Source organism: Ctenopharyngodon idella, chromosome 18 (assembly GCF_019924925.1).
Source record: "Ctenopharyngodon idella isolate HZGC_01 chromosome 18, HZGC01, whole genome shotgun sequence".
In the NCBI taxonomy this organism is placed as follows: Eukaryota; Metazoa; Chordata; class Actinopteri; order Cypriniformes; family Xenocyprididae; genus Ctenopharyngodon; species Ctenopharyngodon idella.
In genome coordinates this window covers 1,813,377-1,839,914 of record NC_067237.1, presented here as the reverse complement: position 1 = coordinate 1,839,914, position 26,538 = coordinate 1,813,377, and the positions used below count along the sequence as shown (strand labels likewise).

Below are 26,538 nucleotides of genomic sequence, written 5' to 3'. Positions count from 1 at the left end.
GCTTTAGGGGGTCTGTTAAAACTCAATGGGCTCAGGGGAGGCAAGAGAGATGCTGACTCCTGCTGTACCTTTAGGTGCGTTCACGCCACATTGTAATTACCATAATTATGAGATTTTAACTTGTAAAAAGCGTTCACATCTTCATAGAGCTCGTAATTACATCTTGTAAGATGGGAATTTTCTGAGAGCTCCTACTTGTACTACGTGACCACTGTACCACCTGACCTCTGCATAGGCGTTGATAGTGTTGCCAAAGAATCGCATAATTCCCAGTCCGAGGAGGTGAACAGCTCCAAATAGAATGTCACATGTTGTCATCTTGAGACTACGGTCATTACAATATGGCATGAACACAGCATTTACCAGCGGGTGTCGCTGTTGGACAGTGTTACTTTAGAAAAATGACTGATTTATACACTTTTTAATGTCACATTTTTTAATATTTTATTATAATAGGGTTTATTTTTGTAATATGGATTCCTGTCTTATCCATTTTTTTTTTTTTTTTTTTGAGGAGGCACTGCCTCCCTTGCCTCCTCGGAGGAAACGTCCCTGATATAACATAACTCTGGCTTCTACATTCACTATAAGATGACATGGCGTAAGCATGTCATGTCGGGAAATGCCACTGACTGTCCATGAAGAGAGCAGATGGCATGTGTTCGCTGCAGGCGTTCAACTCCCAGTGGAGCCGCTCACTCGCTCTCCGCCTCCGCTTTCCTGCCGTTACTTTGCGTCATCTTGCCATCCAAATGAGCAAATGGGAGACGGGGAAATCTCTTTTTTATAACTTCAGACATCGTCTTGGCAATTCAGTGTTTTTTGTTTTTTTGTTTTTTTACTGTGGTATCAGAGAGCAGCAGAATATGTCAGGGGTCTTAATTCAGAGTATTAGTTATGCTGAGTGCTTTTGTTACTGCTGAAAAAATTGAAAATCCTAGGACTTCCCTTATGAACACTCTGTTGGATTAGATAGATTTTACAAGTTTGAGTTTTCCAGAATTTTATTTTTTTTTTTTTAATTAACTCAGAACACAGAAATTGTATTGTTGAAGTAAATCCTGAAAGCCAGCATGAAACAAGAATTGCAATAGTCTTTTCTTCCCTACCGTGGAGGGTTATTATAGTTAACTAAAACTGAAACTAACCATAAAAAACATTTTCGTTACTTGGAATAAAATAAATGTTAACTGAAATAAAACAAGATGTATTAAAAAAAAACTTACTTAATTTCAGCTAGTTGCCAAGGCAACATTTCTCATTTTAACCCTTGTGCGTCAATTAAAAAAAGTTACACAGGTCCATAGAGGAAAAAAATGTCCGTGTCAGAAAACTGTCATAAAAATTTGAAGCTCGAGAGCACGGACTTAGGTTTAGTCTCATTTTAAAGAAGACCCTTTGCAGATTATTGTTACAGTAAAAAAAAGTTTATGTTTAAGTTGAAAATGATTTATGAACAATATTTTATATAAAATATATATTTTATGAAACATGTTGTACTCTAAAACTGCTAGAAAATCAAAGCCATAAATCTAAACAAGTTGTGTTCCAAATTTGAGGCTGATATCTAAAAAAATGAGCTTTCAGTAAGATTTTGTTTGAGGACAGTACCAAATTTTTACCATTAGATGCCAGCAAAACTCCACTGGTGCACACAGTGATTGATTTGTGATTTGCAGAGAGTTTTTCTGTCTCAAATATTACAAGCACACAAACACACAATTTTTTTTATTTATTACACACATACAGACCACACTCTGTCATCCATAACAACACACCCACACAATTATAGCTGCTTAAAGGGTTAGTTCACCCAAAAATGAAAATAATGTCATTTATTACTCACCCTCATGTTGTTCTACACCCGTAAGACCTTCGTTCATCTTCGGAACACAAATTAGGTTATTTTTGATTAAATCTGATGGCTCAGTGAGGCCTCTATAGACAGCAATGTCATTGAACTTCTCAAGATCCAGAAAGGTACTCAAAACATATTTAAATCAGTTCATGTGAGTTCAGTGGTTCAATCTTAATATTATAAAGCGACGAGCAATTTTTTTGTGTGCCAAAAAAACTAAATGATGACTTTTCAGCGATATCTAGTGATGGGCCGATTTCAAAACACTGCTCATTTCTGGGTGAACTAACCCTTTAATTCATCAAACTGGCTCTATAATAAGCAGAAAATAGGAACAAAGTGAGTATTTGCTTTATAGGCCAAACCTGAGAAAATGGCACCATCTGGTAAAAAAGAGTAAAAATTTAAATTTTTGAAGCCTTGCCAACAGAATGAAAGCCTCTTAACAAAGATTGCATCATTTTATAGTTAAATGGCCCTGGGATTAAAAAGTGCAGTTTTAATGGGTTTCAAAGGGGACATTTTTGTCCTTCAGGTCCTGAGAGGAACCATTTTGTGTTACTGGTGCAAAATAGATTTATTAAAGGAAATAGGGGTGAAATAGTAAAATTCTAATAAAAATACATACCTGTGCCAAAATGTATGCAGTTGGCATTAACACAGGCAAAATTATCAAAAAAAAAAAAAAAAAAAAAAAACCCTGAAAAAGACAAAAATGTCAATAAGGTCGCACAAGGGTTAATGTAATTTAACTTGATGTACAAAAATGACTAAAACAAAAATAAAAAATTATTCAAAATATTAATAAAAACTATAATAGTATTTCAATGAAACTAAAATAACACTGCTACTGTGACTGAATTTAGAAAAAAATTAAATAATGATGATGTGCATGGATAAATAATTTATAATAAGTACTGCAATATTCCGTAAAATAATTGGAAGGGGAAAAAAAAGGAATGGTTCATTTTGATTTCATGGTCATTTTAAAGGGACGGTGCTCCCCTCATCATTTACTCACCCTCATGTTGATTGAAACCTGTATGACTTTCTTTATTCAGTGGAAGACAAAAGTAGATGTTAAGCTGAATGGAAGTCAGTCACCATTCATTTCCATTGCATCTTTTATCCATACAATGAAAGTGAATAGTGACTGAGTCTGTCATTCTCCCTAACATCTCCTTTTGAGCTCCGAGGAAGTCATATGATGACAGATTTGTCATTTCTGGGTGAACTGTCCCTTTAATTATAAGAAACATTGGATACATCTTCTTCTTAGGTTTATTAAAGTTTAATATTTTCTTTCAAAACATTGCAGAAGAAGCTAAAAGCCCATTTCAACAGTCAAAACCATTTCTTATGATGTTTTAAAAGCATGTTTCCAACCCCATCTTTCTCTTATTTCATATTACTCCGACAGTCAAACCATTTTTTGTTGTACAAAACTATCACAACACTGTTTTCATCAGGTTGAAGTTTTTAGTTGCAAAAAGCACATTGAGTAGAAAGTGTCAATTGAGATCAGTCTCATTATATGATCGTGACAGCAACAAAGAGGCCGACTGCCTTCACTTTTCAAGTAAACTTTCCCACTAACCTGCTAAACACCTGAGAACAAGACATTGTTGTGGCATTCTGCTCTGTTGTGCTTTATATAGAGACAATGCAGTAAAAAAACAACTAATTCAATAACCTTTTGCCTATCTCTGCATGTTCAAAAACAGATTTTAGAGCCTCAAAATCTGGACCTTAATGTTGCTCTGCTCTGGATCCGCATCTGGACTGCATGTGCCCAGGTCAGCTGTAAGTGAAAGTCACACACATCTGAAATAGCGTATATAATACTTAGTGTACGTAAGAAATCAGAGAACATGCAATTATAATCAAGACTATACAAAATGAACATGTGAATAATGAACAGATATACAAATAATTAATGACGTGTAAGCTATCTTTTAGACTAACTGAAACTAAAAGGTCTCAGTGTAGCTTTGAACTTAATGCTTGCATTTTCCAGATTGATTGAATAGGTCAGGCACTGCTTGATGGTTTTTGGTGAAGAAAAATGATGCCAGTCTTTTCCTGCCTCTGTTCTTCTCCGCTTTATTGCCATTCCGTCAGATGAGGGCATCCTGTAGCTTGAGATCTTAAAAGGTGGTGTAGATGTAGACGAAGATGACTACCAGCAGGTTGAGCACGGTGCCGATAATCCCCAGTATTGCCAGAATCCTCTCCTCTCGATCGTTCTCTGGCTCCTCCACAATGGCCCGACACCTGTGATGATGGCCATGGGGGAGCATGTTTAATATCACTGATCCCCACCTCCAGGGGGAGCCACGCCTGCTGCAGAGAGACAGAGACATGATTGAAGAGCAGATGTGTAAGACATACTACAATACAATAAGATTTTCACATTTCTTAAAGGATTAGTTCACTTCAGAATTCAAATTTCCTGATAATTTACTCAACCCCATATCATCCAAGATGCCATCTTTCTTTCTTCATTCGAAAAGAAATTAAGGTTTTTGAGGAAAACATTCTAGGATTTTTCTCCATATAGTGGACTTCAACAGTTACCAACGTGTTGAAGGTCCAAATTGCAGTTTCAATGCAGCTTCAAAGGGCTCTACACGATCCCAGACGAGGAATAAGGGTCTTACCTAGGGTGACTTAGGCAGAAGTACTGCGGTAGGGCGAAAAACGTCTCAGGTTACGTATGTAACCATAGTTCCCTGAGAAAGGGAACGAGACGCTGCGTCCGATAGGATCGCTTTGGGAACGCCCTCAGCGTGATAGCGTCTGATGCACGTCTGTCAACTAGTCCAATGGCGAGAGTGAACGTCACGGGCGGATGACGTCACGACCAGGAATGGATAAATACACATCCGGCGAGACCGGCTTCAGCTCAAACTGCCGAAGCAAATCGATCACAGGGATGCAGGGAGTATGGCAACGCGACGCAGCGTCTCGTTCCCTTTCTCAGGGAACTATGGTTACATACGTAACCTGAGACGTTCCCTTTCGAGGGAACTCGCGCTGCGTCCGATAGGATCGCTTTGGGAACGATATACCAAAACGCCATAATCACAAATACCTGTCTGTGTGAAACTGTGGCACACTTAGGACAGTAACACAGATGATCCTGGAGCTGCGCCCAGGTCAAGGTCATAGTACCTCACAAAAGTGAGAGGCGAGGACCAACCGGCCGCATCGCAAATTTCTTTGAGGGAAACCCCCGAAATTAAGGCCTTGGAGGCCGCCATACTCCTAGTTGAATGCGCTCTGACAGCTAAAGGACACTGCTGGCCAGAGACTTCATAAGCGAGCGAAATAGCCTCAACTATCCACTTGCTTACAGTGTGTTTAGAGGCAGGACGACCCCTGTTATGTGGTCCAAAGCACACAAATAACTGGTCTGCTTTCCTCCACAGGGCAGCTCTGTGGACATATGTGTCCAGTGCTCGCACTGGACACAGCAGATTCAGTTTCTCCTGGTCTGGGGTAACAAACGGAGGAGGACAAAAAGCTTGCAGCACAATAGGCCTTGGAACATTAGTCAAAACCTTAGGGATATACCCAGGTTTGGGGTAGAGGAAGGCTTTGACCATCCCCGGCGCAAACTCAAGACAGGTTGGGGACACTGAAAGGGCCTGAAGGTCTCCTACTCTCTTAAGGGACGATATAGCAAGAAGGAAGACAGTCTTAAGTGTCAGGAACTTATCTGAGACTGACTCAAGTGGCTCAAATGGAGCTGTAGATAGGCCTTCCAACACAATGGCCAAATCCCAAGCAGGGACCCTCGTGCGCATCGCAGGCCTCAGCCTCTGGGTGCCACGGAGGAAACGAATAACCAACGGGTTCTTCCCGACAGTAGTACCATCCACATGGGCATGGTAAGCAGATATAGTTGAAACATATACTTTAAGTGTAGATGGGGTTAACCCAGATGAGAAGCGGCACTGTAGGAACTCAAGTACTGAACCTATCGGGCAGTAGACTGGATCCAACTGCCGTTCTTGGCACCAGGAAGTGAAAAGTTTCCACTTCAAAGCGTATAGTTTCCTCGTGGAAGGAGCTCTGGATTGAAGAATGGTCTCTACAACCTCAGTTGAGAGACCAGCCTCTATGAGTTTGGCCCCCTCAGAGGCCAAACCCACAGATTCCACATTTCTGGACGGGGATGGAGAATTGTGCCCCCCGCCTGAGACAGGAGATCCCTCCTGATCGGAATCTTCCAAGGTGAGCCATCGAGAAGAGCTATCAGGTCCGAAAACCATATGCGGCTCGGCCAGTGAGGTGCTACTAACAGTAGACTTATCCCTTCCCGGCGAATCTTCTCCAGAACTTCTGGGAGCAGAACAACTGGGGGAAATGCATACAGACGCAGCCTCGGCCACGCCTGTACCATAGCATCCAGTCCCAGAGGAGCTGGATGTGTGCGGGAGAACCAAAGTGGACAGTGCGTCGTATCCTGAGACGCAAACAGATCCACTTCCGCTTGGCCATAAATCTCCCATATGAGCTTCACCACCTCCGGGTGAAGTCTCCATTCCCCTGACCTCAGCCCCTGCCTCGACAGGATGTCTGCTCCAATATTCTGAGTCCCTGGAATGTAGATAGCTCTCAAGGAGAGCATCTTCCCCAGAGACCACAGGAGGATCTGTTGCGCCAGTTTGTATAATGGGCGCGACCGCAGACCCCCCTGTCGATTTATATACGAGACCACCGATGTGTTGTCCGTCTTGACCAGCACATGATGGCCCCTCAGGTCTGGAAGGAAGAACTTCAACGCATTGAAGACCGCCATCATCTCCAGGCAATTTATGTGCCATGAGAGCTGATGAGTCTTCCACAGACCCTGAGCTGAGCGGCCTTCCATTACCGCTCCCCAGCCTGTGAGAGAAGCGTCCGTCGTCAGAGTGACACGGCGACATCGAGCTCCTAACATAGGGCCCTGGGACAGGAACCAATTTTTCTTCCATATGATCAAGGCGTGGAGACAGCGCCGCGTAATCTTGATCATACAAAGTGGGTTGCCCCTCGGGGAGAACCCTTTGGTCCTGAGCCACCACTGTAAGGGTCTCATGTACAGCAGGCCAAAAGGTATCACGTTGGACGCTGCTGCCATCAGACCCAGCAGTCTCTGAAACTGCTTTACAGTGCGTGACTGGCCTAGCTTCAATTCTTTCATGGCTGATAGAATGGCAGTGATGCGAACTGGAGAGAGACATGCTCGCATTATCACTGAATCCCACACTACACCAAGAAAAGTGGTCCTCTGTCGTGGAGTAAGCACGCTTTTCTTTGCATTCAGTCTCAACCCCAATTTCTGAATATGCGCGAGAACGACATCTCGATGCCGAACCGCCATCTCCTCTGACTGTGCTAAAATCAACCAGTCGTCGATATAATTCAGGATGCGTATGCCCTGCAGCCTGAGCGGGGCCAGTGCTGCATCTACGCATTTCGTGAATGTGCGGGGTGAGAGAGCTAGGCCGAACGGAAGAACCCGAAATTGGTACGCCTCGCCCCCGAAAGCGAACCTCAGGAACTTCCTGTGCTGTGGAAGGATGGAGATATGGAAGTATGCGTCCTTGAGATCTATTGTGACAAACCAATCCTCGGATTTGATTTGAGTCACGATTTGACTTATCGTCAGCATCTTGAATTTTAGCTTTCGTACTGCTCGATTCAGATGTCTTAGATCTAAAATAGGGCGCAACCCCCCATCCTTTTTTGGAACCAGGAAATACCGGCTGTAAAATCCCGACTCCCTGTCGGCAACCGGAACCCTCTCTATAGCCTCCTTTGCTAATAGGGTTCTTATTTCTTGCTCCAACACCAGAGCCTGCTGAGGAAGCACTGACGTATGCAGCACTCCTTTGAACAGAGGTGGATGGCACCAAAACTGGATTTTGTAACCTTTGTCTAGAATCTGCAGGACCCAACGTGAGATATTTTGAAGAGATTTCCACTCTACCAGAAAATCTACTAAGGGAACCAGCCTCTCGAGGCTGGCCTCTGGTGTTTTGTTCACAGCACATTTTTGATGTAAATTTATCCTCCTCAGAGGATGTGACGCAGCGTTGTGTTGTTGTGAACACTGCGTCACTAATTCGGTGGGAACCGCTGCGCCCCGAATCACCAAAGGTGGCGGGGTTGGCAGAACGGCCTCCTGAGGGCCACGAGGTGGAACGGGCACCGTATACTGAGGTGTGTACCGCACCACCCCGTGCGGGGCTGCCCTCAGAAGCCTGACACCCCTGGCGTCAGGACTTCTTCTGCCCAGCCTTCTTCGCCTGAAGCAAAACCCTCAGGTCTGTCTTCGGCTTAGAAGGCTTGGGCTGAGAGTGCCGTCCCGGCCCACCGTGTCTTTGAGGTGGAGCACGAGAAGCGACACTCTCTTTCTGCTGCGCTCGGTATGAGGAGCTATACGGCTGGGGCTGCTCACGCCCAGCAGCCCCAGAGGATGGATGGCGGCGTGGTAAATATTTCTTGAACGCCTCCGCTTGCTTTTTAGCTTCCTGGAACCTGTCGACGACTAATGTAACCGCGTCGCCGAACAGGCCAGAAGGCACAAGCGGGGCGTCGAGGAGAAAGGCCCTGTCTTTATCTTTTAATTCAGACAGATTGAGCCACAGGTGCCTCTCTGTCGCCACCAAGGCTGCCATAGACCGCCCAACAGCTCTGGCGGTCTCCTTGGTGGCCCTAAGAGACAGATCTGTGGCTCGACGCAGTTCTCGAACTGCGTCTGGGCCAATCCCCTCCCCGCCATCCAGATCCTTCAGCAGGTCTGCCTGGTATGCTTGCAGAACAGCCATAGTGTGCAAGCACGCACCAGCCTGACCTGCTGCCGTATACGCTTTTCCCACTAACCCTGATGTAGCTTTAAGTGGTTTTGTGGGAAGCGTGGGGGCCTTCAGGGACAACGCTGAACCCGGGGACAGATAGCTCGCAAGCGTCTGTTCAACCCGGGGCATCGTCCCATAACCATATTCTTTCAGCCCCCTTATGTTAGAATAGTGCTTGACATGAGGGCTGAACAAGCGTGATGAATATGGTTTCTTCCATGATCTCGTTAGCTCATCATGCAGATCATGGAAGAATGGCAGACCCCGTGGTGGAAGTGCTTTATTTGATGACAAAAAGCGCTCGTCCAGTTTGCTTTTCGGACGAGCGCCCTGATTCTCGGCTGGCCAATCAATGCTTAGCTTAGACACAGCGCGAGAAAGCACATCCACCAGCTCCTCATACTCAGGGGAAAGTGATGGCGAGTCATCTTCCCCCATATCGACGCTCAGCACATCCAATTCCTCAGAACTAGAGTGCTGACGCGACGAGCCCTCTCCCTGGGCGGAAGAAGCCGCGGGGCGGGCTTCCGACACCAGCGAGGGGGCGAGGGATCTGCCAGGTGAAGGCTGAGAAAGAGCACTCATGCCCGTCTCAAGCCCCGCTGACAGATCCATCTGCGAACCCCACGACATCTTTCTCCGCGCCGCCTCGGCAGACGCGGGCCCAGAGCCGTGGGGAACGCTTGCCTGCGCACTTTCCTCGAAAAGTGCGAGGCGGGAGCGGAGCGTCCTTAAAGGAAGCTTTTCACAATGCTCGCATTCAGCCCCCTCGAAGGCTGAAAGAGCATGCTCCGCTCCCAAACATATCACGCACAAATCGTGTGTATCCCCACCCGTCAGGAAACGAGGGCAGGGAGGAGTACACGGTTTAAATGCCTGTGTGTTCGCCATAACTGTATATATTGAGCTGCACTATATCGGGACAGACAACAATAAATAGACAAAGACAGTTTCACATAGAGCGCTTAGCTGAGGCAAAAAAGCTGAAGCCGGTCTCGCCGGATGTGTATTTATCCATTCCTGGTCGTGACGTCATCCGCCCGTGACGTTCACTCTCGCCATTGGACTAGTTGACAGACGTGCATCAGACGCTATCACGCTGAGGGCGTTCCCAAAGCGATCCTATCGGACGCAGCGCGAGTTCCCTCGAAAGGGAACATCTCATTTTCTCCTCCATTTTCAAAAATCGTCCAACATCATTGTTTTACCTTTTTTGTAAAGGCCGTTTGACTTAGTCTTTGCATGTTCGCTTTGTAAACACTTGCGCTGTACTTCTGCATACAATTACGTAATGCATGGTGCATCGCAGAGCAGTGCAAGATGAGCATTTGTGGTTAAAAAGTATATACTTTTTTTTTTTTTTTTTTAAATGACAGATGGTTTCTCTAGATAAGACACTTATTCCTCGTCTGGGATCATGTAGAGCTCTTTGAAGCTGCACTGAAACTGACATTTGGACCTTCAACCCGTTGAACCCCAGTGAAGTCCACTATATGGAGAAAAATCCTGGAATGTTTTCCTCAGAAACCTTCATTTCTTTTCGACTGAAGAAAGAAAGACATGAACATCTTGGATGACATGGGGGTGAGTAAATTATCAGGAAATTGTAATTCTGAAGTGAACTAATCCTTTAAAGAGCTATTTCTACCTGATCTTACCCTTAAATTCTGCTTTGTTGGTGTAACCTAATTTATTTAGGGTCATTCAGTAATGTTTAACAATTGTAAGACGTTAAATGGTCATTAAGTTATTCGTTGAGATATTCACACAGAAGTATTCATGTATACATGAGTCTTCATGTTTGGTTCATGAGTTGAGAAATCTAGCAAATTTTGAAATCATATGAAGCATTTTGCATTTAGCCATAACGACGTTCTGAAAATAGAAATCTCTGGGTTGTAGTTTCTGTCTTGTTTCACAAATTCGCTTCTCCCCTCTAATCTCATGTGATCCACATGTCAAAGTGAATGTTTTATAATGCATGTTCAGCCTAATCATGAGCGGCCAGTTTTGCCACCTTGTCATTAAATGGCTAATCAGTTGGACAGGAACTCAGCAGATGCACACGCTTTGAGGGCTTCTAGAAAATATGCCCGGCAAAAATCTTCTTAGGTGTTTGTTAACTGTTTTTTACTTTTTGTTTTCCTCACAGAAGATGGCTGGAGGTCAACAGCACTGATCCAAGCAGCTGTTGCAGCAGCATAAGGACCCATGAGACCCTGTGAGACAAGGCTGTCACCCTCTCTCCACTCTGCTGTGGCTTAGCCATTCAGCGGTGAAACACGATTATTTCCAACCCAATTAGGGGGAAATACAAGCAGAACCTCCTTGCTCTAGGCCCAGTCAGAGAAGCACTTGCACATGGCCCGAACGCCTTGCCAGGCTCAGAGGGATATTCAACAACCCTGCGCAACAGCCAAATAGCTTCTAGAAATGAGGGGGAGTGAAAGAAACAACGAAAGAGAAACACAGGGAAAAAGGGGAAAGAGGATCTTTAGCATTGAGTGCAAACAACAAATCTTCAGAATCCAGAAGGAAATTCAGACGAGGCTGCATACACGAATCATGGTTCATGAAATCATTATTGTTATGATTAAACACTTGTTGAAATATTAACCACCAATAAGGGAATCAGACGATGAACCTAATTTCAAAATTGTACAGAAAACCTTCATACATATTCATATTCATATTTATACACCTTCAGAAACACTATTTATCTGTACAGCAGTCAAAGTCTAGATATTTATTTGCATTAGCAATGCATTGGCATTATAACTCAACATTTTCGTGCTTTCAAGAAAATATGCGATGCCAAATCAATTGCTACACTGCTATGATGTTGTGGCTATTTTCCGGGATGTTTTTGTGTGGTTTCTAAGTGGTTTTTACTAGCCCAAAAGAGTCTTATATTTTGGTCTCAAGGCAATTTTTATAATCTGTCAGGTGAAAATAGTACACCTGGCCACTTAGAAAAGAAATAGCACACTTCACCTCAACAAGCTGCACGATTTGAAGTTCATATTCATAATAAGTTTTAATACTTAGAGTTTTGGGGATGTTGAAATCCCTTGGCAATAGTAGTAGTAGTAGTAGTAGCAAAAGCAACCTAAAATGCCACCAACCTCAACATAGAGATATTCTTTTTTAGTCCTCGTAGCTCTACATATAATAAGGGTACAATATCCAGTTGAGGAACATGTTCACCATCCAACAACATGTATGGCTCTTGTATGTCAGGGCAGTGAGCCATGTGAAAACTGGAAGAACTCCAGTGCTGCGTTGAATCACAATTTTTTAAAAAGCAGAGAAAAAGCAAGCATGAAAAAGTGGGGGTGGACAATTAGGCGAATGAAAGATGGGTCGGGTTGACTCACACTGTGCAAACCCAACAGCCTAAAACCACTGTCAGAAAAATCAGCATCATCGGATGAGCTCAATGAGTCAACCATCTTGTTCTGTCCATTGTACTAAAGAGCTTCTAAAATTAATATAACACTGGTACAAGACAAAAGCAGCATTAGTGCTTGAAGCCAGGATGAAGAGTTTGTACTATACTTCTTTTTGCTAGTGCCAGCTACATATGGCAAATGAAGAAACTGGGTTTAGGATTTTTTGTCCAATAAAAAAAAGATCAACCAACAGCATCCATCCATCCATCCATCCATCCATCTACTGTATGGGTCTGTTTGTCTGTCTATCTTTCGTATCTGTCAGTTTGTCCAATCTGTGACTGTACAACTTCAAAACTTTCTTGACAAACTTTCCTTAATGCCTTCCAGTCAGTGAAAAGCTGAATTCAGAACATCATCTTTTAAAAGCATCACTAAACTGACTGTGTGTGCTATTGTCTACACTGAATCAAACAGGTTTAATCAGTGTATAGATTGCCTACCCTAATCTACCCTAATACTAATAGCAAGAACTCCAACATCTCCAGCTGGAATATTGAAAAGGCATCATCAATCATAATGGTCTAGCCATAGCTAAAGCATATCTGGCCACAATACTGTGAGAGATTGTGAAAGAAAAACAAAACAAAATTGCATAGAGCATCTGTGTGCCGTCCGGAGAGGGTGAGAAACCAGGCCAGAACTCTGTTTGAATTCAGAATGAATACTGAATACAGAAGTCCAGTGGTACACATTCAACTCAGTCCACAAAGCATGCATTAGTGATAACCTTTCAGACATACCAACATTACAAGAGCCACTCTGCAAAATTAATATTATAAGGGATCTAAAAGAACCTGTGTGTATGTTTAATGTGGTTAAATTTAGACCCTATATAGGCATGAACATGACAGATACATGTAATGAGAACCTACTTCACAACATTAATGTATGCACCAAACATATAAATCATGTTAAACAAACTGGAAACAACAGTATGTTATTCTTTTCTTTGTTTGAACATTTGAAAGGTTTCCAGTAAAGAAGCAGTAGGGGTGTCATTTCCAAAGAAATGTTCACACAGAACACGCTTTTCCATTCCGCTGCACTAATTTTCCATTGTTTTTCAATGTAAACACGTGTTAGATGGATATGTTTGACTGTTGTGCTTGCGCTTTTGCAGCATCTCACACATGGCAATCCAGGTAGAAATGTTGTTGTTCTAAGAATGTTCTGAGAACATTATTCTATGTTCTGGTAATGTTTTCAGTTTGTTTTCAGTACTGTTTTCATTGTTAGAACATTATCCCCTAACATTCTTATAAAGTTTTTAGCAGGGGATTTCCCATCACTCGCTGGATGTGGACTCCAAAGTCGCTAAGACGTCAAATTTTGGTAAAAAGTGAAAATCAGGTTGACATTTAAACAACTCCAAAAACAGCATTACCAGCTTCACTTATTACAAACCAGATTTTCTGTCATAAGTGTATAAAAGTTCTTATTTAGATAAAAAGAGGTTTAGATGTTGATGTCTGTTTGAAAGTAATAGTTCGGTTTGATGTCACTATTATGGTGATCAGTGTTTGCTTTAGTTGGGCATCCCAGAATCACAGAATGCATTGCGGCATGAAGCATGTCACCATTGTTGAGATTCATATGTTGATTCTTGATGTCTGTGTTTAAGTGGTTCATTATTTCAAAATGTTTAGTGTAAAATGTGTTTGTAAAATTCTACAGATTATCTGAATGCTGAATCGAATACTGTAGAACCACAGAGTTGCTATAAAGAAATAGTGTGAAATTAATACCATAGATTAGACTAGGATGAAATCAGATAATCAGACCGCTACATGATGATAGTATTTTTTATCAACAAACAGCTAACATCTTCTGATCACGTTTCTTTTGCCGTACTTGCCATAGTAAACAGTTACAGCAGTCAAAGAAAAACTAACCCTTATAAGTTAAGAGTCAAACTGCCCAACGAAAGCAAACACTGATCACCATAACGGTGACATCAAAACGAACTACTACTTTCAAACAGGCATCAACATCTAAACCTTTTAATCTCAATAATAACTTTTATACACATATGACAGAAAATCAGTCTGGTTTGTAAAAGGGAAGCTGGTAATGCTGTTTTTGGAGTTGTTAAATGACGTTAGAGCCTGATGTCAAACAAATGTTGGGTTTAGATGTCAACCTGATTTTTTATTTTCGACCAAAATTTAGACTCTGGATGAGATCAGTTGATTAGAATAGCGGTTCTCAAACCTGTCCTGGGGACCCCCCACCACTGCACATTTTGTATGTCTCCCTGATTATACACACCCAATTCAGCTCTTGCAGTCTCTACTAATTTGCTGATGACTTGAATCAGGTGTGTTAGATGAGGGAGACATGCAAAATGTGCAGTGGATGGGGGTCCCCATCAAGTAGCCAACATCATCTGATCACATTTTCTCTTGCTGTTCTTTCCATAAAAAACACAGTTACAGCAGCCAGAGAAAAACTAACTTTGAAAAGTCAAGAGACAAACTGCCCAACTACAGCAAACACTGATCACCATAATGGTGACATCAAACCAAAGTATTATTTTCAATACAACATCTAAACATCTGTTAATTCTCATTTAGAACTTTTGTACACGTATGACAGAAATAAAATCAGTCTGGTTTATTATAAGTGAAGCTAGTAATGCTGTTTTTGGAGTTATTTAATGATGCTGGAGCTCGACGTCAAACAAAGGTTGGGTTTTCACTCTCAACCAAAATTTGATATCTGAGCAACATTTGAGTCCACATTCAATGCCCAAAGGGAAGCTTCCTGCCTAAAACGTTTTGGATAATGTTCTAACAATGTTACCACTAAACATTTTTAGAATGTTTTTAGAGAACATTATCCTACCTTTTAGCAGAACATTCTGGGAACAAAAATAAATCTTGCAGCTGAAAACATTACCAGAACATAAAAAAAGTTTTAAAAACACGGCGCCCAAAGTAAAAGCTCAACTTAAAAAAACGCATCTCTAGACCTTGCGTTCCACTGACCTGCAGCTCGCATTTTTAACCACAAAATACTGACATTGACTGAAAATGTTCTGATTCTTTATTATTCTTCTTTATAGTTCTTTTGCGCTTTAATCTCTTTAAAACATTTGTTCACTTTACACAATGTTTGTGCATTGGTTTATTGTTTTTAAATGTTCTTTTTTAATGAGAAAAAAAGTTATTAAACCTGTTTAGAGGAAAATTTGATACCATCACATGCCAAGTCAGAACTAACAAAACTTTTGCGCCCACCACAATCTGATCATCTATCAATATTGTTGCTAAAATTTGGCACTTAATAATGTAATAAATCATTTACATGTATTATTTTTGCAGATGCATTTGTTGTTTCTCATTTGTGGAGCACAAAGGAAGATGGTTGAAAGATGAGAGGATGGTGGAGAAGTATGCAAGTCTTCCCTGCTACACTTCGACAGCCACTTCTGATTTTACCGGGTTCTCATGTCCCTCAGGTCTCTGTAAAAGAGCTGATGGGTTTCTGCAGCTAAAACTGTGTGGTCGGTGCTGAGATGAGTCTCTGGGTTCGCACCAGGTCTTTTCTTTCTTAACAGTCCTGATGGAGTGTCTGTACAGTAATGGCTCACCTTGACCTGTGTGTAATAATCCACAGGAGCTTCAACACTAACCCCATATAAGGTGATATTATATTTCCACCCTTATTTCTGCTATGATTATGACAAAGTGGGCAGCATTGGACAGTTCTGCCCCAGATAAGCTGTTACACCTTAAAGGTAGCCTTTTCCTTAAAGTGTATTACATAATACAAGATAAATAACAGGTCAGAGCATTTAAAATAGAAATGCATTCAAAACTCCTCCCCATCTGAATCCAGTACTGTCCATCTAACGGTTAATATTTAAACATGTTTTCACTTTTACCTTTCATTTAGTTTAGTTTAGAGTTTTTTTTTGTTTTTGTTTTTTTTTAAATAAAACTAACTTACTACCGTCGCTTCAAACTCCCGCCAAAAAAAGACATTTAACAAAGCCCCTAAGTGAAAACTCTGAAGAATCGAGTAGTGGCTGAGGCTTATTTTTGATCTTAACAGTTTGTGCAGCACATTTCTGTGCAGATTGTTTTGTGAACCTGTCACAATACAAGAGGCTGTTATTCAAAGATTGCATTGCAAATTATATTAGACCCAACAGCAAAGCGGCCAGTCAGTAAACATGATTATTCTTTTGACATGCAAATTATGTGTTCACATAGAAGTAATAGAAGCCACAGCAGGCAAAATAAAACATGCAGAGAGACGGTAGAAAATGGCTATGAAAACTAACATTAAAAAAGATGCCCTTAAACATATCAAATCTATATTAAGTTTTGAGTCTGATTCAGATTTCCATAGCATGTGATTCTTCTGAAGCATGGATCACACTACTAAGTGTCCTCAGGCGATATAAAACACTTTTCAGGAAGTAAAAATGAACAATTACTTCCTCCCACAATCTGAATTATCCACAGACCCTTAATGACTGTATAAAAACGTCTCTATCTATTGTGAACAGCCAGCAGTCAGACAACTCCGTGTCACTAATAATCAGGAAGTCTAAAGTGGTGCCAAGCTTCCAGAGGCACTAATTGGCACATAAATCAATCAAAGTAATTATTAGACTTGAGCTTCACTGGACGTGTGCCCTTATTCTCATTCATTTAGTGCCATACATAAGCCCGGGTTACTGTCGGTGCCCAGACGTCCATTACAGGCAAAAATAGCTTAGCATGAAGATAAAGTCACAGGAAGAGCAGGATGAGAAATGACCAGCTCTCAAACTCTTCAGATAAAAAGACTCTTGTACAGCATGCTCAATATTTGCATTACAGATTTTAGTCATTTGGTTTTATGTTCTTGAGTCCCAACAACAGTCTGACATGGAGACCTCTTAAGCCGAAAGACCAAAAATAGCAAAGCCTCCTCCCTAATGGGCCGTCTATGGCCCAGTTCTGTCTGCCTTCAAAGTGACCGTGCCGGTCTGCTCCCTCTGACCAGCATTTTGAGACGAGTTGGGGACATTCCAGGTCTAGATATCCCTAAATACTTTTGTCTCAAAACCAGGTTGGGCTCACCTCAACAAGTTCACTTTCCTCTCACGATTCAGTAACACCTTCGCAGAAAGTCATTTTAACTTTTGAATCACCTAAGCCTTATTCAATCAGGTAATTGTTTCTCTCGTGGACGTCTGTAAAAATAAATCTGAATGGCACCTCAGTGATAAAACTCATGCATTCAGATGGCGATTTATTCATGGAGGAGGAGTGAGTTTTGTGATCCTACGAACCCGGGAACGCACTGCTCACGTGGTCAGTCACATGATTGTCAGCTGCTTGGAATAATAAGAACAAATATTTAAAATAATAGAAAATAATATCCTATTTATTATTTGATTACTTAAATCTTCTGTTTAAAAAAATGGAAAGACAAGACACTATAGTTGAAATGAATTTTTGTCTTGCATTTTATCTCAAAATGATGTGTCATTGTTAATGCAGCATTTTATATTTTTAATTTATATAATTATATATAATACATATTTTAGAATTGTATTGCATACCTGTTGCTGCCACAATTTTGCCCCATGTTTACAAGCTTTTTTCCTTTTTGTTTTTAATAGCTCCCACTTGCGGGGATGAAATATTTTTTTTATAAAAAAAATTTCTTCATAACTGTTTTCCACTTATCGTATGGTTCTCCACAGCCGATTTAAAGGATTAGTTCGCTTTAATATTATCCTGACGCATCCAAGCTTTATAATGGCAGTGAGCGGGATCAACGAGTATGAAGCTGAAGAAAGTGCTTCCATCCATCATAAATGTACTCCACACAGCTCCAGGGGGTTAATAAAGTCCTTCTGAAGTGAAGCGATGTGTTTGTGTAAGAAAAAATATCCATATTTAACAAGTTATAAAGTAAAATATCTAGCTTCCGCCAGACCGCCTTCCGTATTCAAATTACGAAAAAAGCGCAACTGGCGTCACGTCAAGTCGAGATGTGTCAGGATATTTATTAATATAACTCCGATTGTGTTCATCAGAAAGAACAAAGTCATATTCACCTAGGATGGTTGAGGGGGAGTAAAGCTTGGGTTAATTTTCATTTTAAAGTAAACTAATCCTTTAATTTTGAATTGATCTCTTCTTATAAACTTGATGTGAATTCAGACAGGAATTACATTACCACACGACCGTGGTGTTTGTCAAAAGCAGTAGATAATTTGGCCAGTGGATTTTTACGTGGGTGGTGGGAGAAAAACACTGACATTCTGGATTCAGACAGCAATAAAATCACAGACTAGCCCCTGTAAATGTTGAAAATACCTTACGTCCCCATCAAAAACAATTACCTTCCAAATATGGCTTGTGAAACACAAATTTCTCTAACATCCAATTTTTAAAAATAGATATTATTAGAAATAGAATAACTCAATGACTCTACAAAATATGGATTATTTCTGTGTAACAATAAATAAAATAAAAATGACATATGAAGAGGACAGAGAGGTGCGGTTATACAGAAAGCCCTTATATGGACATGGTTTGAGCATATAAATATGCATTAGGCCCAAAGACCTCAAAATATTGATTTTTACATTTTGCATTCCTGGGATAGACCAGCGCATGTGTGCAAAAAATGTTCTTTATCAATGATTCTAGGAAAAACGTTTGCTTCTAGGTAATTAGAATAATTATGGGGAAAAAAAGAAATGCAAAAAGAAAAAAAAAGGAGATTTAGGAGTGGAAGACAATGAGAGTAATGATTATGAGGAAGTGAAGAAAGAAAAGAGATGGCAGCACACAGAGAGACAGACATGGATGTGATCTGAAATCCACCCACTGCATGGGAATGACGAACACTGAGTTTTGGGTGATTGCGTAACAGGAAATAATGAGATTACTATGGGTCACTGAACCGAGTCCATGCTGAAGACCTTCAGGCTTGCAGAAAGTGAGAGAATTTCACGACGAGAGTCCCTGTAGAAAACACAGTCTGACTGACACAAGTCCTGCTGTTTAAATCTTTTCTCTCTTTTAGCCAGAGAAGGGCCTCTTATATTTGTCAGAAGGCAATTGAAAGCGTGTGTTAATGTGAGTGTCATGAACACATTCACTAATGTGTCCATAATTTGCAGACCACTCACTCACATGCTTCACAAACACATTTCTTTCTCTCTGTCCCTGTATCTCAGCCGTACACCCACGCACACAGATGATGATTCACACTGCTATGGTACAGTGAATACAGACTTGAGCATTTGGATTGACTCCTTCTACAAATTAATATCCGTTTTTAATTTATTTTTCCTGAGGACAGCCTATAATGTTAGTATAGCTTGCATATCATTTTTTGACATTTAGTTTTTATGATCATATTCAATCATCTTTCTGAACCAATTTGTTGTTTTGCTAACATGCATTTAAGACCTGGCACTTAATTCTTTTTACTAGTTTTAATTTTGTTGGCCTGTTTCATATTTTAACTTTAGTACACAGTTTTGTAGGGTTTCTGTTAAAGATGACATCTAGAGTAATTTTCAACTGTGCCAATTCACATACAGTATTCCTGTGGTTTTGGGTTAATGTTGTTTATGTTTAGACTGTAACCTTTAGAAGAGAAGAAACATTTTCATGGACGGTAACTCTAAACCTCTCATTCAGTTGTCTTTGCTTTAGTTTCAGTTGTGACTAGGCATTTTATTTGACTAGCATGTTAGCCATAGAAGTTAACCTTAACCTTAATTTAGCCTGTGCATGTGTAGCCCCTCCAGTTTGCAGTGGGACGCGAACCCGGGCCCGTCCGCATGGGAGTCGGACACTCTAACAAGGAGGCTAAAGGCTGCAATCTCTAGAGCATCTCTTGAGATCAGGGGAGTGAGGTTTACACGCACAGCTCTTACCAGCCTACATCTGTTATACTCACCCCCCTAGACCTCACTCCCATCCGGGTCACGGCACCAATGTAGCCTCTTCAGTTCGCACCTGCCCGCTCCAAGTGGGACGCGAACCCGGGCCCGTCCGCATGGGAGTCGGACACTCTAACAAGGAGGCTAAAGGTTGCAACCTCTAACGTCAGTCGCTAGAGCATCTCTTGAGATCAGGGGAGTGAGGTTTACACGCACAGCTCTTACTATCCTACATCTGTTACACATGGGACGACAGGCGTTCTCCATCGGCTTCGATCCGCGGCGACGAATTCAACCTCATCCCATGGAATGTTGACTGCCAGCAAGTCGTCAATAAAAGTCCTTCACCATGTGATTTTCGGTCGTCCTTGTTTTCGTTTGCCTTGTGCAGGCCGCCAGAGCATCGCCATCTTGGTCAGCCATTGGTTGGGGAGGCGTAAGATTTGTCTGGCGGAAACGGATTCTGTCTACTGATTCGGAGTTCGACACTGGCCGCTTAATTTTCTAGGGCCATAGTGAGATCTCGTAGGGCTACTTGGGTTGGGCCGAAAACAACAATATCATCGGCAAAGTTGAGATTGGCAAGGAGGAGGTTGCCACCTGTCCAGAGTAGGCTGATGTGTAAGCGGTCGATGGAGTGGCGGCCGACCAAGGCTCTTGCTGCTGCGTACGGATGGAAGAAGGGGTAACGGATTTCTTCACATTCAAAACTGGCGTATGACAAGGTTGCGTGCTGTCGGCTGCCTACACATCGGCCTACCCTGGAGCCAAAGAGGTTATTTTTGAGAAAAGATTATTTTCACTATACATTTTCACATACATTTTGATGTTTTCCTCACATAACCAGCTCCATATGTTTTCTGACATGGTAAACTTGCTCGGTAGCTCACCTGATACAGCAGTGCACTCGCAATGTGAAACATGAGTCATTAATCATGATAAAAGAGCTCAACAACACGTACACTGCTGGGCAAAAGTAAAAAGAGCCAAGCCAAAAATAGCAAAATTTTTAGTGTTTTTTTAATGGTCTTAACTATTTTAAACACAAATAACTGGTCAGGAAATTAGCAAGAATTGCACTAGTCAGTGTTGTTCCACTCAATGTTAAAAGCTTCAAACAGTTCATGGGTAATTGAAAAATGTCTCCCAGTTTGTTTGAGATTAATGTGAGATGAAATATTCACTATAGGGTTTAAATCTGGACTCTGACCAGGCCAAAACATGATGGACTCATCTCAAGACACTTCTTGGTTGTCTTTGCAGTGTGTGCATTGTCTTGTTGCAAAATAACATCTGATCATTTCTCTTTACATAACAACGTATAAATTGTGGGAAGCAAGCCATTCTGCGATATTCTCCTGTACTCCAGCATTAAATGACTTTTCACAGTGAAGCAGCTCACCAATACCAGCAGCTGAAAAGGCTTCCCTTCCTCCCTGCTTCACTGTGGTAGAGATGCATTTATCATTATATTTCTCAGCAGATTTTCGAAGACACCGCTCTGGAGCATCACCATGCAACTCATGTCTCATTGTGTCTCCACACACAACTTCCTATATTCTGCCAAAAACTTAAATCTGTCTTTAATGTTTTTCTGAGACAGCAATCGCTTTTTAAGTTTGGTTTTATCTCACGTTTGCTTTTGTTGACACTGTTGATAGAGCATTAACTCACCAGACATTTCATTTCCGAACTGCCACGATACAGAGCCTACAACAAACAGCATAATAAAACATTCCCAGACTCATGTTCATCTGTTTCAGATAAAACGGAACTTGCACTCAGTGGACATTTCACTTTGAAAGTGCAAGAAGCAACATAATGTCATTTTGCAGAAATGTCACCAGAAGCCTATAGGTTGATGATTTTTGTTCCAGTTTAATCAAGATTAATGTATTTATATTTTATAGCAGTGACAGTATCTGTATCATAGTGGACAGGAGTGGACAGTTTTAAAAAGAGACTTTGAGAAGATTTTTTTTAGATCAATGTCTGATCATTCAGTGCTCCACATGTTTGCATGTCACACTGGCTGTCTACAGGCGGAGCGGAGCGGAGACTGCTAAATGATCAGTCGTCCCAGAGGGGCTCTCATAAAAATATCATAAATCCTGATGATGGGTGTTCTGTTCTAAAAATCAGTGTGAGATACAGGTTTAGGCCACAATTTTACAGATCTGGTCATGCTAGGTCTAATTGAACAGCCAGTTTAATAGTTATGATCATTCAACATCCTTCACAATCCACACAGTTTTGCATTAAATGTTAAAAATCAATATGGAATCATTCAAATAATGTTCAAATTCAAATAATGTGTGTAAAGTGTGTTCACCCAAAAATGAAAATTATGTCATTAATTACTCACTCTCATGATTGTTCCACACCCGTAAGACTTTCGTTCATCTTCGGAACACAAATGAAGGTCTTTTTAATCTAAGAGCTTCCCGTCCCTCCATTGACAGCTATGCAACTACCACTTTCAAGCCCCAGAAAAGTAGTAAAGACTGCTTTCTTTGCTCAAAAAAACATAATTTACCTCTTTATTTACAAAATATTAATTTCCAAAGCGTTAATGAGAGCAGAATGACGCATGTGTGTTGTGTTGACACGAGAGCAGACGTTGCATAAACGCGTCGGAGATTAATATTTTCTAAATAAAGGGGTTTTTTGTTTTTTTCCCCGCGCAAACAAAGCTCTCACATCGCTTTATAAAACCACTGGAGTCACGTGGATTACTTTAATGATGTCTTTACTGCCTTTCTAGGGCTTGAAAGTGGTAGTTGCGTAAACTGTCAATGGAGGGACAGAAAGCTCTCAGACTTCATTAAAAAGATCTTCATTTGTGTTCAGAAGATGAACAAGTGTCTTACGGGTTTGAAACGACATGAGGGTGAGTAATTAATGACAGAATTTCTATTTTTGGGTGAACTATCCTTTAACTTCACTCCTGGATCCACAAATATGAGGTGTAGACCAAAAGAAAAAAAAAATTGCGAGCACATTCAGATGTAATGCAAGAAGCAGTACAACACGTTATTTTTAAGCCTTATAACTTCTAAAGAAACATTACATCCCATAATAAAATTCCATTCTGTGGAAACCGATTTAATTATCGAAGCAATTTTGTATTTCTCACAGCACTAAATCAATCACTGAAGCTCAGTGACCACTGCACAACCCCTGACCCCACGACCTCAAGAAATTAATATTATTAATTAAAGGAATAGTTCATGCAAAAATAATCATGTCAAAACTGATACTATTTTTTTCTTACATAGAACGAAAAAAGAAGGTATTTTTGTCCATGCAATGAAAACAAGTTTGGACCAAATTATACTTCATGTTCAGAAAAAGAATACAGGTTTGGAACGATACAAGGGAGAGTGAATTCTTGCATGAACTATCCCTTTAAAAACCTGAAATGTCTTGTGGAGCTCATTACTCACCACACATTGTACCAGTGGGAAAGCAGAAACTTCCCGTCCTGTTTTCTATTCCAGTGTTGCATCCATGCCTGCAGGACCTGAAAGAACTTGTGGAAGCCCCACACGGCCCTGTTCCTTCTCCTTTCTTCCGTCTGGTCCAGTTCTGTCACTCTTATTACCTCCCTCTGTTTCTTAAACAGTCCCTCAGCGTTCAGACTGAAGCTCAGATTGTTTCTAGAACCTCAGAGAGCCAGTTACAGCTTGTTGGTAGTGCTGACTGATGAATCTGGTTGACGGTGGTGTTATTTTTGCTGTAAATAGAGAGAACATGAAAAATGCCTAGGTTCATTAATCTTTCACTGCAACTGAGTTTGATGGTCCTGCTGTCCTCATCTGGTGATGGAAGTGTTGTCCAGCTCGTCTTGATTGTGCACGTCCAAGATATCACAATGCAATCCCTGTGAAAATCAGTTTCAGAGCCTGTCTCAATGAGTTACGAAGACGTCGTCTGTATTGCAACGGCTAACTGGACGTCCTGGTCCAAGAATGGAAGACTGGTCCTCTTCAACTGGAAAGCAAATCAAGTAAAAGGAAGAACAGGACAAGTTCAAAGGTCAGAGGCCAAAAAGCCATGCAGTTAGTTTCAGAAGAGAGCAGGAAGGACGTTGGGAGGAGAGAGTACCATTTTGCTCCGGCTTTAAATATTGAAATCCCATCTGACAAATCGTCCAAGGGAATCACAGCATCCACAATCAATGTCCGGAAGACTTCGTGAATTTGTCTTCAACGTCTCCTGTTTTAGACTAACTTGGTTTCAGAATGTTTTCAGTCTCGTTTTTAATTGCGTTCAGGTATTTTCTCCCCGACTTCATATTTTGTCTGGCATCTTCCCTCCCTCCCGAGCTCTCAGTGTTGCTCAGAGCCGCTCACTCCATCTCTCTCTCTCTCTCTCTTGCTTTCTCTCCATCAGTTACTTTCCCTCCTCCCATGCTCCTGGTCTCCTCTGTGTTGCTGTCTGTATCCTCCTCTTCCTCTCCCTCTCCTCCTCCTCCCTCGGTCCACATGGAAGCTCCCAGAGCGAAGGACAGTAACAGACTGAGTTCATTCATCAGTGGCTACAAAATCACTCATGCACACAGAGCAGAGAAATATATAACACTTGAATGTGATTTCAGAGCGAAATACAACCAAAAATATTCCCAGATTTTTCTTATTAAGAACCATATAATTTCACATGTAATGCCTATATGAACTCATAAGGACATTCCTTCAGGTCCTTTGGCTCAAAAACGCTCATATATCTCATATGGTGAGGGCATGGCCCATTTTAAATTGCCATATTATTTACACATTGTCAAAAGAGCAGGAGAAAAAGGAGGGACATTTTTGCAGCTTTATTCGGCTAAATTAGCTTACGTTAAAGAGCATGTTTGGAGTATGCGATCATACAGACAGTTGTGATGGCCTGACTCAGCCTTACACACATTCACACACATGATCATCATCTCTCATGGTTGCGTTTTCTTGCTTCTGACTTAACCCATAATCCAACAGTAGCCAGTTGCTTAGCAACTGCCTCCAGGGAGACTTTTTCCGCATCAAAAGCAGCCTGGCCAAGACATGTGAGTCAGAAACCTGAGTATGTATTGAGGAAGAATGTGGGAGGAATGGAGAGAGGGAGGGATGGAGGGTCAGATAAAGATGACACAGAGAAGACAGAGTCATAACATATGTCTGAATAAGAGAACTGCAGCTACTCATGAGGAGGAGGCGGAGTCATGCCCAATCCCATCAAAAAAAAAAAAAAAAAAATTCACCCTCTTATTTTTAGAGGAGAGGCTGATGAAATATTCACAGGCTGCAATGCAAGACATCGCAACGGCAAACTCAACACGAGCATCTCTTGCCCAAAGCGTACAGTAGCAGGCTGAGAACCACATATCATCTGACTGCTCAAACTGTAAAATTTGCGTAATATAATCTGTGTAATATAAAGTATTCACACTGAGTCATATAGTAAATGTCTTTGTAATTTAAGTAAATTTTCAGTTAGTGCCTCATGCGGTGTAAACATCAAGTAAAAAGTAATATTTTCCTCACACCTTGTGTGTACACATCTTAAACAGTATGTTCAAAATAGTTTGAAACATTTTTCAAGATAAAAAAGAAGTATTTTTTACAGAAATTTCATAAATATCATTAAGGTTTTGGGGAGTCACATCACATGACTTTTTATACTGTACAATCTGAACTAACCTTGCGTTAAAGGTCAAAACAATATTTTAAGAGTCTTGTTGAACCTTTTTATGATGTTATATTTTTTTCTGCATGTTGGTTGCATCACATGAACAAAGTTTTTCAAATGTTAGTAAGCAGTGAAACAGTTCTTCTAATAAATAATAAAAGAATATGCCAATGAGGAAGATTAAGCCTTAAAGGGTTAGTTCACCCAAAAATGAAAAAGTGATGGCCGATTTCAAAACACTGCTTCAGGAAGCTTCGGAGCGTTATGAATCAGCGTGTCGAATCATGATTCGGTTCGCGTGTCAAACCGCCTAACTGCTGAAATCATGTGACTTTGGTGCTCTGAACCGCTGATTCATAACGCTCCGAAGCTTCCTGAAGCAGTGTTTTGAAATCGGCCATCACTATATAAGTCGTTATTTTGTTTCTTTGGCACACAAATATTCTCGTCGCTTTCTAATATTAATATTGAACCACTGTACTCACATGAACTGATTTAAATATGTTTTTAGTACATTAATGGATCTTGAGAGAGGAAATGTCATTGCTGGCTATGGAGGCCTCACTGAGCCATCAGATTTCAACAAAAATTCAGTTTGTGTTCTGAAGATGAACGAAGGTCTTACGGGTGTGGAACGACATGAGGGTGAGTAATAAATGACATTATTTTCATTTTTGGGTGAACTAACCCTTTAAGAATTTATTCTGTTAATTAGACATTTTTCTTTATCATATTATCAAGACAATTGTATCATTCTGACATTTTATTTAGTCATAGTCATTGACTCATGGTGTCTAT

The 26,538-nt window shown here is 41.1% G+C and overlaps 1 long non-coding RNA gene across 1 annotated transcript; it reads right to left on the bottom strand.

Moving 5' to 3' along the window:
* Positions 1-1,717: 1,717 nt before the first annotated feature.
* Positions 1,718-24,690, bottom strand: LOC127500213 (uncharacterized). The gene is made up of 2 exons (XR_007926281.1): positions 23,517-24,690; positions 1,718-4,201 (listed from the first exon to the last, which is right to left on the bottom strand). It is a non-coding gene; the product is annotated as an uncharacterized LOC127500213 (long non-coding RNA).
* Between the last annotated feature and the right edge of the window lie 1,848 nt (positions 24,691-26,538).